Raw genomic sequence first — 18,906 nt, 5'->3', positions numbered from 1 at the left:
CACTATGTGGTGCAGACCTTTAGCTTAAATTTGAGGGATTTGTTTTTATATCCATATTGGGTGAGCAGTGTAAAAATTATAGCCATTTTTATACATAGTTCTACCAGTTTTAGGGGACCAAAAGTAATTGGACAATTGGTTGCTCAAATGTTTCTTGGACAGGTGTGTGAAGTTTCATTATTAGTTCATGTATAAAAGAGCTAGCAAAAGGTCTAGAATTGATTCTAGGAGTACCATCTGCATTTGGAGTCTGTTGTTGTTGTCTCCCAAGGAACCAATGAAGTGTCAATGCCAATAAAGTAGGCCATCATTAGGCTGATAAATCAAAATAAATCAATCCGAGACATTGCCAGAAAAATGCGTTGTTTCAAAATAAACAGTTGGTACATTGTTACGCACTGGTGACCTCAGCAATGGCAAATGACCTGGTAGACCATGGAACACCAGGATTGTAGATGACAGAACAATCCTTGAATTGTGAAGAAAAATGAACTGTTTAACAGATCAAGAACACTCAAGACCACGATATATTGTAGATGTGTCATCAAGATGACCATCAAGAGAAGACTACACCAACGTAATCTCAGAGGGTTCACCACAAGATGCAAATCCCTGGCAAGCCTCAAGCATAGAATGGCCAGGTTGCAGGTTGTACATTAAAAAACCAGTCCTTGGAGTCCAGTTCTGGAATAAAGTGTTAAGGATAGATGAGATGGATGAAGATTGATGGAAAGACCAACATGTAAAATGTACTTATTTGATTTGATTTATTAATTATTATCACATATACAGTATTGTGAAAGTCTTAGGCACTCTAGAAGTAGAAGTATTGATATTTGCATCAATATCTTTGTTTATATGCAGTATATTGCTTCCTAAACAATACAACGCATCCCTTTTTTAAGGTTTTAGGGTAATTAACTCTCTCCTAGTGAGCATTATGGTGTCATTGAATATTAAGGACTACTTTTTGGAGTGATAGCCATTGCTATTCATGAAATATTTGTGATCACTATGTGGAGAGACTATATCAGCCAGTAATTAAACCAAGTTATTAAGATAGAAGTGACACTCTGGCGTGCGCTTTTATTCTGGTATGGCTGATCTAGAATTCCCAAAATAGTGGGTGGAGGTGAATTAACCATTTTTAAGATCTGGAATTTTAATAGTATGAGAGAGTCCAGCATGAAGCTTGCTAGGGCACCAGGATTGAGACAGACAGACAGATAGACAAACACACACACACACACACACACACACAAACAAACAATAACAGCCCCAATGGCTGACCCCTAGTCACTGCTCATTTTTTCATCTGCAGACCACTGTGAGCTGGCTCTTTGAAGTTTCCTTCGGCCAAATGGTGAATAAGGAATTTGTTCTCTGACATCATTAATGATGTCACTGCTGGCATCACTGATGACAGCAGCAGGATGAGTGCCAAAGTATACAGAAACATCTTGTCTGCTCAGATCCAAGCAGATGCATCAAAACTGATTGGACAATGCTTCATCATGCAGCAGGACAATGATCCAAAACATACAGCCAAAGCAACCAAGGAGTTTTTTTCAGGCCCGAAAGTGGAATGTTCTGGCTGAATCAATCTCCTGACCTACAGAAGTCGATAATCAGAAACGGGTCGAAAAACTACGGGTTGGAATCAGACAGAAGGAATATGCTAAGCTTGGAGGTCGGGGACGAAATAGGTCAAAACAGATACCAGTCGGAAAACTGGAAAGTACGGTATTAACACATAACACATAATGTGGAAAGGTGCGATATCAATGGCTACATGCGAATGGTGCGCAGGAGGTCGTATTATCGAGTCTCCTCGAACCATTCCACGCTTCCCTCTGTATGCCCAGGGTTTACAGTAAAACAACAAATCATCAAATAAAGAGTCACAAGACGGCGGTAACAACAATGGTCCTGCTGATGTTATATCACCAATGACGCCAAACTATTTTGCACAATGTAGCTATCTAAAGATCCATTGTTTATACAGTGCTATTTCAACTCAACAGTTCTGGGAGTATTCCACTGAGGTGGCAAAATTGCGCAGAGGCAGCACAATGATGGGAGCAATAGTCCTGTATTGGTGATCACTGTCTCTGCATCAAACCTCGCTGACCCTGTGTTAACATGCTGCTGGCTCTGCTTCTGCAGTCTGCTTCTGCAAGCCATGAACAAGGGCAGAGGAGACCCAATAATATGCGTGTGCAGAGAGAAAGCCAATGGAGTCACTTGAGCAATGAACAGTGATGGCTATTGCTACTTACTGTATCCCTCCCATATCTCTGAGTGAAGCCAATTATGTGCTGCTCTAGTGGGGCTGCTGGCCACAGTTGCCACTGGTACGGGTTGATCAGATTCCATCCATGGTGCTTAAAGCGGCACATTTCTGAGTATGCTACCCAGAGACCCACTCAATTTGCTTTTAATCCGTATTTTGAATTTTATTTTTTGTCAATTGGTCATTATTTTTTTTGTTCTCCGTGGGAGGTCACCTTGGTAATTGGTAAATACATTGGTAATTCTGAGAAAGAGAGAGAGAGGGAGAGATAGCGAGAGAGAGTGGAGGAAGATAACAGTATGAAGCCTTTGAGAGGAGGGTAAAACAAAACAGAGTTACTAAAAATAACAACAAAAGAAAAATAATAAATAAAATAAAAAGAATAATAAAGTGTGGAAAGAGTGACTTGTGTACACATATGGACACGCACACCAACGGCCAGATAGACAGGTGGACAAGTGCGTGGTTGTTGATTGGAGCCTTGAATGGATAGTATGGAAAAAGGGAATAAAATAAAATAAAAAGAACATGATGAATATGAATAACACATTCTTAAATACAAATATATATATATATATATAAAAATAAAAAAAAGCAAAACCAAAAAAAAAGGAACAGTAAAAGGAAAATATGCATGATTATGGATGGGCTGGATTGGGATATGGTATTGCATGGAGAGTGTTTCTGGAGTATGTGAGTATATGTTGGTTAGGGTGGGGTTGGGGGATTAGTCCACAGGCAAATTGAATGATTTTATGAAAGGACCCCAAATGTTTGCCAAATGTGAGCTTTGGTGCTGGTGTGAAATTAGTTCCATGGATATGTGTTCTTTGAGTAGATTTAACCATTGTGTTATGTTTATTTTGTGTCTTGTTTTCCAGTTTAAGAGGATGGTTTTCTTGGCTATAGTTAGGGCAATGAGTATAGGTTTGGTATTTTGATTTGGTGGGTTGATTGTTGAGAGGTCTCGTAGTAGACAGAGGGGTGGACAGAGTGAAATGATACAGCTCATAATGAGAGATATTTGTTCTGTGACTTGTTTCCAGAAATGGTGAGTTGGCGGGCAGAGCCAGGTTGAGTGGAAGTAATTATTTGCGGTATTCAAAGAGCAGTGAGTGCAAGTGTCTGAGTCCACAAATCCCATTTTAAACATCTTTTGGTGGGTGATATGAGTTCTGTGAATTACCTTGTATTGTATTAGTTGCAGGTTAGTATTGGTGGTCATCGTGAAAGTGTTCCTACAGATTTGAGTCCAGAAGTCTGAATTGTAGCAGAGTGGTAAGTCTTTTTCCCAGGCTTGGATGGGGAGGAATATTGTTAGGTCTGTGGTTGATATCAGTTTGTATAATTTGGAGATCATTTTTTTAGTGTTGATTATTTTATTAATTTCATCCATTAGCAGAGGTGGTTGTAAGTAGTTGTTCATTATTTTAATTTTATATTTTAATACAGATTTTAATTGAAAGTACTGGAGGTATTGCTCTTTCCCAATATTATACTTATGGACCAAATCCTGGAAGGTGATGAAGGTGCCATCCTGAAAGATGTGTTGAAGATGTGTGATACCTTTTTGTTTCCATGAGGTGAAGGAGAGTGGTGTTTTGTTAATCAAGAAGTCAGGATTGTGCCATATTGGAGTGTATTTGCATGGGGTCATTGTGAATTTAAAGATTTTGTTAATTTTCCACCAGGCATTCAGAGTTGTTGAAATGACAGTGTTTTTGAAGCAGTTGTGGCGTTTTATAGAGGCACTGAGGAATAGTAAATCGGAGATGGAAATTTCTGTACATACTGATTGTTCTATTTCTATCCATGTGTTGTCCTGTTGGTTGGGATGAATCCAGTTTGGCCAAATAGTATTGATAAAAGTTTGGGGCTTCCAGTCCTCCTTGAGTTTTGAGTTTCTGTAGGTAGAAAGTTTGATCCGGGGCGTTTCATTTTTCCAATAGAATTTAGTTGTGATGGTGTTTAATGAACTAAACCATTTTGTGGTGGGCTGGGTTGGAATCATTCTGAATTTTTGGTAGTATGGTCATTTTTACAGTTGCTATTCTGCCAATTAGAGATAATGATAAATTTGTCCAACGGTTTAAATCATCTTCTATTGTATTTATTAACGGAATGGAATGAAATTAAGGAGGAACAACTCTGACAGCTTGGTGGAAATTGGGGATTCTCATTAGTGCTTGTAGATGTAGCATCATCAATTTCCACATGCAATATGCTGTACATCCCGAGTCCATTAATGACTACATTACTGCTGGGACCACTGCTTTTCCTCATTTACATAAATGACCTTGAAAGGAACATTACTTAAATTTGCACATGATACAATACTTGGAGATTTAGCTAACAGTTTGGAAGTAATCCAAGAAGATTTAAACAGAATCCAGAAGTGAGTGAAAACCAGGCAAATTCAATTCAATACAATATAGCTAAATGTAATATTCTACATGTGTAAAATAAAAATTGGTAGCATTGCTATATGGGAGGTACAAAATTGGAACGAACGCAATTTAAGAAGACTTGCGAGTAGTAGTTTGTCAAAGCAGGGTTACAAGTTACAAGACAGATAGGGACATATCCAAAGACTGCAAATCTAGATTCTGTAATCCTGATCTTGTGATATCGGGATCAGAATTAATTGGAGGAATCCGAAGATGTCATACCCAATTCTTCGTCGCCGGACAATATAATATAAATGCAGAATTTAGCATAGGCCTGAATTTCGTAGGCAGATGAACTAGCCTACTTTCATTCATTATATTACATTAATGGCATTTGGCAGATGCTCTTACCCAGAGCAATGTACAGTTGATTAGACTAAGCAGGAGACAATCCTCCCTTTTCAGGTTCAGGGCCTTGCTCAAAGGCCCAACGGCTGTGTGGATCTTATTGTGGCTACACCGGGATTTGAACCACCGGCCTTGCGGATCCCAGTCATGTACCTTAACCACTACGCTTCAGGCCGCTATGCTATTTTACATTCAGCCTTGCATGAATCATCCACCTGGGATGATATTTTCCACAAATACCAACAATTGGTACCTTTTAAAAATTCCAACGCACACAAATTGGAAACAGTTGCCGAACGTCTTTTTCACAGATGATCAGCCACCAGATTCTCTGGGACTACCCAACGCAAGACCTATAGGCGGGACGCTGCCAAGACCCCCTTTTCAGAGTAAGGACTGGGTGTTTTATTAATCTGGGTGCAGCACAGCTCAGTATAATTTACAGTTATGGACTTTTAGAATTAGTTTTTGTGTATGTCTTAGTGTGTTTATTTTGTTGGTCTCTATGTTAATTGATTGCATTTATCATTTGTGTTACTTTTCAAATGTGCAATTTTATCAGATTATTTCTAAAATGTGGACACCTAGATTTACGCTTTTTGTGAGGATATGTAGTGAGTTATCCAATCATTTTTGAATGTTTTGGTGTTCCCATTAATGCGTTGTGGTGTCAGATTACCCAGCACACCCCTCTCCTGTCTTCTCTGTGGAGTTCATACAGACATAGGGGGCTCATTGTGTTGATGAGCCCATATTTTTTCTACTAGGGGTCACCAAGTGCTATGCAGATCACCTGACTGGTTGTCTCTCTCTTCTCCCTCTCCTTCTCTCTATATCTTTGTCTCTCTCTCTATCTGTGTGTGTGTGTGTGTGTGTGTGTGTGTATGTGTGTCACATCCCCACAGCACTGTATGTTTGAACACATGGGCACAAACTGAGGAATGCACACAATACTGTGGAAGCAGTTTGGTGTGTTGTCCTTGTTGATCCAACACTCCAGATAGTGTCAGAGTGTAGGAGGGTCACTGATTCCAGGCAAAGGTCCAATACCTGCTGCTTATGGAACAACAAGTGGGATGAACGCAATGTTATTCACATGAACCTGGAGTTAATGTTTGACTTTCCTATGAGTAAGACCAGTACTGAAGTGCTTTGGGGGAAACATCACAGCCCTTCCAGCCTTTTCAGGATTTTCATATCCTTTCATTTGGACGGTGGTTCAAATACCAATCACTCAAACATTAATGTATCAGAGCGTATAAGATTAATTCTACAACATGAACTTCTATTCTAAAACTTTATTACATAACATCTGTACAATATTGCACTTAAAATGCAATGCTTATGTATTTATAGTTGAGTTAAATGGCAAACATCGCCACCTGCTGTTCAGTATGGAGAGCCTCCTTTTTCTGTAATTGTAGTCACCTTGTCTCTTCAAATTTTCTCAGGCTTTCTATTTCCTAATTCTTCTGTTGTTTCTTAATAGAAAATAACATTCTAATTCTGTATCTGTGCCACATATACAGGCTTTTTATTTGTCTTAATTTATATCTATGTCTGATGATTTGACTTAAATTAATGTGTTATCATGTCATTTAAAATCTTCTGTAAGGATTCTTGGCCAGCCCTTATTTCCATTGTTCACACTCTCTCAGCAGTGAAAATAAACAGAAAGACCATTTTTGTGACAGAACAGATTTTGTACTCTCCTTTGTCTCACACAGCTAATCATGACACACTTGCACAACAGTGTTTTTCCTCTTTCACACTCACAGACATACAAGATGAAGAAAAATAGGCCTATGGTGAAAACAGGACCTTTCTCTGAAGAGGTACGCTGCGGCTCTAATCACTGCTCACATTATGAATTTTACTAATACGCTCGATATGTTAAATATCTCTTATGACTTCATAAAAAACTATTCGCAGGAGTAACGAAAAACTATTTCGCAATTTACATTGAATTTGCTAATGCAGACTCCAGACTAGTTTGGATCCTTTTTTTATTGAACTTTGTACCAAGACGCTTTCACAACAATGCTTTACAGTAACAGGAAATATGAGAAATGAGTCAAGACTGAACCTGAACTCTGAAAAAAACAACAGGTGAGGTAAAGCAAGTGAGAGGAATAATGACTGAAACTGTGGCAACATAAATAAAAATATAAAAACTTCCTGGCATGAAGAAATCTCATCAGCTAGAGGGGGAGGCTATCCTCTGCTGGTAGGCCTGGTGTCAATAGTAAAAGGGAGACTGTAGGAAAAATCACTGGACACAATTACTGGGCTTTAACCTGCAGATTATAACCTGAAGCATAAACTAGAGCACTGGATCTGGATCTGTTTGTGAACCCACAGACCACCTGAAAGGGAAGAGAACAGAAACAAAAATGGATTAATAACTAGATAATCATGAAGTTATGGGCAGGCAAAACAGGTGCAAAGGGCGATTTTGGTTGGATCGGTCAATTTTGGGATATTATGAAATCTGACAACAAATACTGGATTTTCATAAGATATACGAAACAATGATAAGAAACAACTTTAAGTAGTTAGAAAGAAGTTTCCGCCCTACCAATTTTCAAGTCACCTACCACCACTGGTTGTCTGTGAGATCTGTAACAGGCTCCACCGGATTTGATATAAATTACTGATTCTATATGCTAGCAGGTTCCAGCGGAGACCTGCACAGTGGACCACCAGGATGAGATTGTCACCAGGTTCTCCGAACTGGAGTGAGAACTTTAGTGACATGGAGTTGGTCATCAACGAGACACTAAGGCTGAAGGCTCACCGGGTTGTTCTGGCCCTCAGCAGTGACGTCTTCCGGCAGATGCTCTCGGGTGGTAGCTGGCGAGAGGGCGGGCAGGAGGAGGTGGCTCTGACTGAGGATGAGAGCTGTGTGGAACACATGGATGCTTTCTTCCAGTACTTCTACACCGGCACCAGATCTATCCATCCCGGAAACCTGTTCCCCCTCTTGATTCTGATGGATAAGTACAATGTAAGAGGCTTGAGACGGATCTGTGAGCGGTTTGCCCTGCAGAGTGTCTGCGCAGGCTCGGTGGGAAGAGCTCTGACCTGGTGGAGGAACGCAGAGCAAGTGGGCTTCCAGGAGCTAGAGGAAGCCTGCCGTCGCTTTGTGGCGCTGAATGGGCTCCTCCTTGCCGTCTCCTCTGACTGGCTCTTCCTGGAGCTTGAGCACCTGCTTATTCTGTTGCAGAGTGATGATTTGCGGGTGGAAAATTAGTTCCAGCTTTTCCACGCAGTCAAGCGCTGGCTCCTCTACAAAGAGGTCAAGGAGCAGGGAGTCCTGGAGAGAGTCCTGGAATGTGTTTGCTTCCCACTGATGTCCCCCTTGGAAGTATACAATGCTTCCTACACTGACATGCTACCAGCTTATGTAAGGGACACATTCCTAGCAGAGACCTCCCTGATTTACCAGGTCAACTCTCTGCCCATGCAGGCAATCGGACTAAACCACGACATACAAGCACCACGATTCACCATGACAATGTACACCTCTGGCAATTTTGGCTGCTCTCGCAACATGCAGGGCTTCAACACTGCTGGATCACAAAGTATTGACACAACAAAACTCTTTCAGTCAAAAACCTTGTGGAAGATTATACAGTCACAGACTGTGGGGATCAAGATTGGATCAAGATTGGTGCTACCAGGCATTGCCACAACACCCTACCCAGTCCTGGATGTGCAGTATAGAAGAATGCAGTTTTCTTAACAATGGGGACCATGAACACCAGCTGTGTGTGCTAATGTTCAGAAAAGTCACTGGCACCTGGCCTGCCTGCGATTACGAGTATTCCATACTTGTAAGAAGTATTTCATCCCTCACAAGCAGGATGTGCCTCTGGTGGCATTGCATGAGAAGATTGAGAAAAAAAAAATGTATTCACAAAAATACAGTCTTCGTGCATTTAATTGGAAAGACCCGTTGGGTAACATTAGGTTAGAAACTGCTTTGAGAAGTAGTAGCCTAGTGAAGGGGTTTCATTTCAAAATTGTAATTGGCAAGATAATTGGGCATATAATCACCACCTACTTTTGGCACACTTGTTGTGGGACTTTTGGAATTTGACTTTAAAAATGGTTAGAGCAAAGATTATGTTAGCTGCCTTCAGTATAATGTAATATTGATCTGCAATGTTGGAGCAGAATTAAAGATTATACAGTATCTCCCCTCCGTCTGTTGTATCCTACCCCTGGGATCAGCTGGTCCTATAAAATCTCAGCTTTTTGAAACAGCTTTCAGACTTAAGGGGAATTGTTAATATATTAATTGATGAATAAATGTTTTTTTCTTCACATTTTATCATTTGTTTCCAACGGTAATGCAAATAATAATGAGGGATCAAAGTCTTACCTACAAATCCTGATAGCAGTAGCTTCAGTCGGTGCCTCGACAACAGAGAACAGGTTGTCTTTTCCCTTTCTGGTTCAATGTAGGGTGGCCTGTAGCGTAGTGGTTAAGGTAAATGACTGGGACCCACAGGGTCAGTGGCCCTTAACCCTGCATTGCTCCAGGGGAGGATTGTCTCCTGCTTAGTCTGCTAAATGCCATTCATGTAATGTAATCAATGTCATCTGCCATACATACAGTATCTGCTAGACAGAAGGGGGATGTCTATTTATTCAGTACCCTTTGAAGAGTATATATTTAATATATTACATATCTTGTTCTCTGTACTTAACCTCTTTACTGCATGCATGATAGTATTAAACAAACATTATACACATTTAGTTTTGAGTCTATGAGGAATCATTTAATTTTATTATAATGCTCTCTGGTTTGCTATGAACTGCATGCAAATAATAATTTCAATAAACTTCTCACATCAATATGGGACCACTGATGGGAAGTTAATTGAACAGGTGTCTACTTATGAATACCTAGGAGTCCGGCAGGAAGAAAAGCTTACTTTTAAAATACACATTAACAATCAACAAAAGATAAAACTGGGTTTTTATTTTAGAAATAAGACATATTTTAATTTTGCCGCTCTGAAAAAAGTGGTCGTAGTGTCATTTCTCCTAGTAATTGATGATGGTAGTGTTATTTAACAGCTGTTTTTAGAGTCTGAAGTCAGCAGCTGTTTTACTTGAAACTGTTTTTACTTGAGATTGTATTAATGTGTAATTATGTTGTGCCTGTATTGTATTGAACATTATGTTGTCATCTCTGCTTGCTCCTCCCTTGGCCAGGGCTCCCTTGTAAAAGAGATAACCATCTCAATGGGACTCTCTTGGTTAAATAAATGAGAAAAAAAAACGAAAAAAAAAACAGCAATGATAATAATATCATTGACTTGTTAATTTAGAGGCTATATACTGGGTGTACATACATGCCTTGTACACGCATACACACAAGCATGTATACATACACACACACACACACACACACACAGTGGAGTCCAACATTTTTTTAAACAAAGTGACGTTAGCTCTCTGTCCTATACAGAGCTAGTCAAGAATAAACTCTGTGGAGGTCAGAACAGCAGAGTCTCTGACCACCTTCAAGTGTTGACAGAAGACACACCTCATCAAGCTGTACCTCTCCTCACCCCTCCCTACCTCCCTGTAGGAGGTGAACAAACTCTTTGGAAGGGTGGCAAGAAGACAGCCCTTTCTGAGCACAATAATCAAAACCAAGCATCTGGAGTTTGCCAAACCTCATTGGAATTATGACTGGAAGAGAGTCCTATCCTCAGATGAAAGCAAAATTGAACATTTTGAAGAAAGAAAAAATCCTGTACATTTGTATGAACATTTCATCGTAAAAATTCAGTTGTGCTATGGATATAGATATTTCTCATTCAGGAATAAGAGTATATTCAAGGACATTATTTAAGTTCTTAAAGACTTATATGGTTTTTTACACTCACTACAAAACCTTTGAATTTGCAAATGCACTGTAAAACCAAAGAATGTTTGACAGGTTTATTGAGTGTGTGCACGAACGCAGGCAATGAGGTGGATATGGATTTCATATCTAAACAGTAGTGTTTACAAAAGTATGGTTAAACGCTAAGTTTAACCATCTGTGATACCAAAAAAGTTTAAAACACGTTTAGTTTACTATGCCCTTGATGGCTCATAAATTATTCCTGAGAAGAGTTTAAGCATGTGATGAAATCTTAGAGCGCAGCCAGCAGCCGTAGCATCTTGCTCCCTGCTCCTGCTGAATGGCTGAAGCTAAGCAGGTGTCAGCTTGGTTAATATTTGGATGGGAGACTGGGAAAATGAAGTTGCTGGAAGTGGTGTTGGTAGGCCATTAGTGGGTGGTCTTGCCTCTGGTCAAATAAATCCCTATGCCGCAGTGCTGTGATGTGGACAGTGTACTGTAGGAGACTCTTTCTTTCGGACAAGACGTTAAAGTGAGGTCCCGACTCGCTGTGGTTATTAAAGATCGATGAACGTGGAACAAATGAGACTCATGTGAATACTTTCCTGATATACGAGTGGGCTGAATGAACAAAACTTTTGAAGGAATGGATGTGGCACACTAAACTGGGTTCCCTTCACTATTGTAAAGTACAAAAGGGCTAGGCAAAAACAAAGTGGACGAAAACAGGAATGAAATCAGAACCAATAAATCAGATGGGCAAACAAAACCAAAGGGCAAGGCGAGCTAAAAAAAACAGGCAAAGCGGTGTCTTCAGGAATCTCAAAATAACAGGCTTACTGATAATCGGCACTGGAATTTGATCAACGTTCCGATAACTAGTATGACTGAAGACAGGGTTTAAATACACAAAGGGAAGAGACATACTAGGCGTGGCAAGGGAGGCTTAACAAATACAGTTAACGTATTTGATAACATTAGTATGTTAGTTTACGTGATTAAATTCTAATTACCCAAAACTAGTGACTGTTAGTTAGTTAGACAGTAATATGATTAGTACTGTACAAAATCTATGTTAGTTGTTATTAGTATATTAGTGCATGAAATGGAGAAAAAGCAGGAAGTGAGGAAAGCGAGATTGAGAAGGAATCTGGAAGGAAAATTCTGTTCAGAAACAAACAGACTGTAATGTTTCTGTATTTGTTCTGTATGTTTTCATGTTTAGTCTTGTTCATTATTCATTTTTCTTAGTTACCTGGTTTATGTTTCCCATTACAGTTCTCCATTGTCCTCTCCTGTTATGTCTGCGTCTGAATGTTTACTAGTCTAGTCACTCCCCTGTCTGCGTGTCCCACTAGTCGGGTGGTTACGGTAGTTTTCGGTTTTTCAACATTTTTTCTAAGACTCGCGATTCTTACTTCCTGCTTTTTCTTGGTAGTTAAATGTTGTAAAGCACGATTCTTACTAACTACTACTAATCTAGGTTTGGTACAGTACTAATCTGATTAATACACTTACTGTCTGTCTAACTAATTAACTAACAATCACTTGTATTGGGTAGTTTAGAAATATTCACGTAACTAACTCACTAACGCTATCTCTTAGTATTTCTGCACTGTTCTGTAACTCCGCCTCCCTATGATATCCCTGATTACTCGTTTAGTTTCAGCGAAGTGTTCGCACCTGTCTCTAACTATCACTACGTCTTCAAACTATGCAAATGTCTACTCCCTAATCCGGAGCCGTATGTTTTACATGTTTCGTTTTGTGCATCCAGTCCGCGTTTTCGTCTCCTTCCCGTTATTATGTTATTACCCTATTATGTTTCCCCACCTGTTGTCTATTTGTTTAGCCCACCTTTTCCTCTGCCCCGCCTAGATTGTCAACTTCCCTCTTGTATTTAAACCTCAGTCTCAGTATGCTTCTTTGTCAGAACGTTGATTTTAGTAAGTGCCGATTGTTTGTAAACCTTATTATAGCGATTCTTGATAGACACCCCTTTGCCTTGACTTCTGTACCTGCCTTGCCCTCTTGTTTTGTTTGCTCATCTGATCTTCTGGTTTTTTGCGACGTGTTATTCTGTATCTTTTGACTACGAGTGTGTTTTTGCCCTTTTGTACTTTCGCCCTGTGATTTCCTGGATTTTGACCTCTCGCTTGTTTTTTCTACTATTCTTTTGCTTTTTGTTCTTGGCTTTGTACTGGATCTCTTGGCTTTTGACCACTGAACATTAAACTTCGATTTTTGGATTATCCTGTGGTCTGCGTCTGGGTTCTCTGCACCGTACATAACAGACACAGACATCACAGGGGAAGATGAATGTAACTGTAATGGATGACAGATAACCAGATATGAATAATTAAAAATAATAAATAATAAATAAACTAACAGACTAAACTCAGAAACATTGCATATGGAGCAACAAGTGGGATGAACACAATTTTATCTACATAAATCTGGAGTTAATGTTTGACTTTCCAATGAGGAAGACCAGGGCTGAAATGCTTTAGAGGAAATGCTGATCTAACACACAGCAGTGGACAGCAGTGTATTAACACAGCACCCATATCGACCTATTTTTCTCTTTTTCACACACGCACACAACATGAAGAAAAATAAGACTGTGGTGAAAGCAGAACCATGCTCTGAGGTAAGCTGTGGATCTAATCATTGCTCCCATCTATATTTGACTAACATGCTCATAATGTAAAAAAATAAATGAAAAATAAAATAAATTCACAGGAATAGCAAAAAAAACACTTTCACAATTTAAATTGAATTTGCTAATGCAGAACAATAGAAATCAGTTAAATTGTATTTCAATTGTACTTGTAGCTTTGGGCCAAACTGTTTCACAACAACATGTAGCAGAAACAGGACATACGATAAATTAGTCAAGACTAAACCTGAACTCACAAAAATAAAAAAAGAAGAAGAAACTTGAATGAGAGTAAAAAGAACACAAACTGTCACAACAAATATAAAAAAAAACATTCAGGTTTGCTTTTCATGTATAGATTCATTGTTACAGACATTTAAACCAGGGGCGCCCAAATTTTGGCACCCCAATGTAGCTACCATATTTAACTTGGTAAACCAAAATAGCTGGTAATTTACAGAAGCTTTTTTTCATTTACAGTGGGCTTCAGAATTATATGATAAATATGCACAAAAATGCTGGAAACTTAAAAATCATACAGTTATTGACATTAACTTTATTTTCCAGCATGCGTAAAGCAGTCTGCTTTATTAATGATTCAAGGGAATCAACCAAAGTCTTACATTTAAAAAAAGATACATTCAGTTAGATACTCTCAGCGTTGTGTGTTCAGATATGCTCTTCTGCATACCACTGTTGTAATGTATGGTTGGTTAGTTTCTGTCTGCAGAAGGGCTGTTGACTAGATTTTTGTTTAGTTTTTTTGCATCGTTCTTTGCTAACTCTAGAGCAGGTCTGTCAAACTCCAGTCCTAGAGGGCCGCAGTGTCTGCTGGTATTTGTGGTTTCCTTTCAATCAGCAGCCAATTAAGGCCTTGAGAACAAGTTGTGTGGACTCTTTAGCCATTGAAAGACTCTGAAATGCATCTCTTGTGCTGAAACATATCAAAAACCAGCAGAGACTGTGGCCCTCCAGGACTGGAGTTTGACACCCCTGCTCTAGAGATTAGTGTGTGTGAAAATCCCAGGAGATCAGCAGTTTCTGAGATACACAAACCATCCTGTCTGCCACCAACAATCATTCAACAGTCAAAGTCACTTAGATCACATTGTTCACCCATTCTGATGGTTAATGTGAACATTAACTGAAGCTCCTGACCTGTATCTACATGACTGTATGCATTGCACTGCTGCCACACAATTGGCTAATTAGATAGTCGCATGAATAAGTTGGTGTAATAAAGTAAAAATGTTCCTAATAAAGTGCTCAGTGAGTGAATATTCTTTATAAAATACAAAGATATAAATGCATGTTTCATAGACATGTACTTGAAATAATGTCTGTTTCTGCATCAGCGGCAATTGGTGAGCTGAAAACTGGTGGGGCACTTTCCTTTAAACTGATCACAGGTCTCAACCTGTTTTCATGAATTTTCCTTGATTTACAAGCTCTGCCTAATAAATTGGCAAGCAACACATGGCTTCATGTTAGAGAGAGATTAATCAATTAATCAAGATAGTTTAAAATCTGCCATGAATATTCTCAAAGTGTGAGTGCTGGGAAGGAAGAGGTCTACAAATCATTTTGATAAATGTGCACAATTGTAATGGAAATAAAAGGTTAATAAAAATAAGTGTGGTCTATTACTAGCTAAATTGGCCAATTGAGTAGAGAGTGGTTATATGTCATATTATTGAGTATTTGGGAATTAATAACTGCATGTCAATTGACTGAAAACAGGTTGAGACCAATAATCAGGTAAAGGAGAGGTTTTCTGAACGACCACCTTTCAACTTGCCAACTGCCACTGGTTCTCTATGAGATCTGTGATGTGTTCCACCTGATTTGATACGAATGACTGATTATCTTCTAAGCAGATGTCAGGGGAGCCTTCCTGTGCTGTGGACCACCAGAATTAGATTGCTGTTGAGTTCTGCAACCTCTACTGGAGTGAGGACTTTAGTGATGTAGAGTTGGTCATCAACGAGACACTAAGGCTGAAGGCTCACCGGGTTGTTCTGGCCCTCAGCAGTGACGTCTTCCGGCAGATGCTCTCGGGTGGTAGCTGGCGAGAGGGCGGGCAGGAGGAGGTGGCTCTGACTGAGGATGAGAGCTGTGTGGAACACATGGACGCTTTCTTCCAGTACTTCTACACCGGCACCATATCTATCCATCCCGGAAACCTGTTCCCCCTTTTGATTCTGACAGATAAGTACAATGTAAGAGGCTTGAGGCGGAGCTGTGAGCAGTTTGCCCTGCAGAGTGTCTATGCAGGCTCGGTGGGAAGAGCTCTGACCTGGTGGAGGAACGCAGAGCAAGTGGGCTTCCAGGAGCTAGAGGAAGCCTGCCGTCGCTTTGTGGCGCTGAATGGGCTCCTCCTTGCCGTCTCCTCTGACTGGCTCTTCCTGGAGCTTGAGCACCTGCTTATTCTGTTGCAGAGTGATGATTTGCGGGTGGAAAATGAGATCCAGCTTTTCCACGCAGTCAAGCGCTGGCTCATCTACAAAGAGGTCAAGGAGCAGGGAGTCCTGGAGAGAGTCCTGGAGTGTGTTCGCTTTCCGCTGATGTGCCCCCTGGAAGTATACAACGGCTCCTACACTGACATGCTACCAGCTTATGTAAGGGACACATTCCTAGCAGAGTCCTCCCTGATTTACCAGGTCAACTCTCTGCCCATGGAGGCAATCGGACTAAACCATGACATACAGGCACCATGATTCACCATGAGAATGTACACCTCTGGCAATTTTGGCTGCTCTCGCAAGATCGAGGCCTTCAACTCTCAATCAGAAAGTTTTAACTTCACTTCAAATCTCTTTCAGTCCAAAGCCTCATGGAAGATTACACGCTCACTGGAATACCGAAATAGAGATTGCAGCATGCAGGGAATACAACAACAGCCTTTCCAGTCCTGGATGTGCAGAATAGAAGAATGTAATCTCCTTAATGATGGGAACCATGAACACCAGCTGTGTGTGCTTTTGTACAGAAACATGGCTGACACCTGGCTTGCCTGCGATTATGAAACATATTCCATACCTCACAAGCAGGATGTGCCTCTGGTGGCGCTACATGAGAAGTTTGAGAAAAACAAATGTGTTCACAAAAATACAGTCTTTGTGCATTTCATTGGAAAGACCTGTTGGGGCAAATTTGCTTAGAAACTGCTTTGAGAAGCAGCAATAGGTTTCAGTGTGAAGGTTTCTCATTTCAAAATTGCCAAGATAATTGGGAAAATGATCACCGCATACTTTTGGGAAGGTTTATTGTGGGACAACATTTTGAACTTGACTTTAAAAATGGTTAGAGCACAAAGTACGTTAGCTGCTAGCAGTATAATTGATGTTGATATGAAATATTGGAGCAATAAAGATGGTATCTCTGTACATCTGTTGTACTATACCCCAGGGATCAGCTGATCCTGTAAAATCTTTGATTTTTGAAGCAGCTGAAGGATTCAGCCTGAAGGGGAATTGTACAAATATTAATTGATGAATAAATCCTTTTTCACATTTTATCATTTGTGTGATTGAGAACAGAATGACTGAGAACATAAGCATGGTTTATCTTCCCTTTCTGGTTCACAGTCTGTGTATATGTGTGCACACATACAGTCAGCTCCATAAATATTTGGACATTGACAAAGTTTAAATGTTATTTAATGTATTATCTACCACGTGATATTGGAGTTGGAAGTAAATAATAACTATGAGCTAAGTGCAGAAATAATTGGACAAATTAACATAATCACAGATTATATTGTCATTTTTTTATACTTGGTTGCATATCCTTTGCATGCCATGACTTCCTGATGCCTATGACGTATCAACATCATCACAGTCTGGATGTCTTATTTTCAGGTTTTCCTACAGTGATACTTAAAATTTGCATTTGAATGGATCTCTATGGGAATTGGGGGGTGGTTCTAGATTCAGCAGTAAATTATGCCGATACAGTATAGAACACATTTGTTGGCTAAATGGCTTTAAGTCTTAAAGGGTCCAAACCAATGTATCAAATGAGCCTCAAACCTTCATGTTGTTGTGAGATATGCAGCAGATATGGATGGATCACTTCAAGGGTTCTTTCTCCTGAATAATTTCTCCATTGGGTTCGGTAGGACAATTATTCAAGAGAAACAACCTTTGAAGTGATCCATCCATATCTGTTGGACAGAAGGGGGTGTGCCTTGCTTGTTGTGGGGGAGGAGGGAAGAGGATTAGGTAGGTTATTTCTTCACACAGGGGTGTCATTATTCAGCAATTCACCCTTTGATGAGTAGTTTTTCATATCTTGTTCTTTGTTATAACCTCCTTACTTTATACATAATAGTATTTCACAAATATATAACTTTTTTATTTTACACATGATAGTATTAAACACATATATGCATGTTTAGTTCTTTTAATTTATGTTTTCAATTGATTTATGAATAGGTCTATGAGGAATCATTTCATTTTATTATAATCCCATCTGATCTGCTGATCTTTTTGAATGAACTGCATGCAAATAATCATTTAAAGAAACAATAAACCGTTCTCATCAATATCAATGACTTGTGTATTTTTCATCTAAGGTGTCAAACTACAAATTAGGCTATAGCTATACCATGTGTTCATACCTTGAACACTCATATGCGCACACGCACGCACAGTGCAATCTGTGTAGTTGGCTACATTACAAAACATGTTTTTTGCTTTGGCTCGGTATCCCAGCACATTGGATTTGCCTGGCAAAGCATCTCCAGGTAAAGTACCCCGCATGTGGTGATCAGTCAGTCACAAACTTCAGGCAGTCATTGAATGCAAAGGATTTCCCACCAAGTACTAAATATTCAATTGTAGTTGTTTCGTGCTCTTTATAGAGTCTGTCACAAAAATGCTTCACAGTGTCGAGGAAGTGAAGTTTAAGGTGAAATATGGTTCTATCAGGGTGGGGTTTGAGCAGAGGACCAAGTGCGACTAAATAAAACCCCTCCTAGATCCCAGGGGCGGAGTACAGGGATAAGTGGGACAAAAAATTAGAATAACTCCCGTAACAGGGGGGAGAAACAAAAACAAACCCGAAGGCGATTCTTCATAGGGAAACAGAAAATGAGCCCAAAATGGCTGAAGAAAATAAAACGACCCTTAGAAAACAGGGTGAGTGTACCGACCAGTAACTGTGCTGAATAACGAGCACAGAGAGTGCCCAATCAGGGGCAATGAAATAAAAATACAACCTAGCCAAAAACAGCGTAGGCTAAACAAAAACCATGAGGCGCAGCTCAGGAATAAACACAAACCAAAATACA

Source organism: Conger conger, chromosome 8 (assembly GCF_963514075.1).
Source record: "Conger conger chromosome 8, fConCon1.1, whole genome shotgun sequence".
Taxonomy (NCBI): Eukaryota; Metazoa; Chordata; class Actinopteri; order Anguilliformes; family Congridae; genus Conger; species Conger conger.
This window is presented reverse-complemented; position numbering follows the sequence as displayed.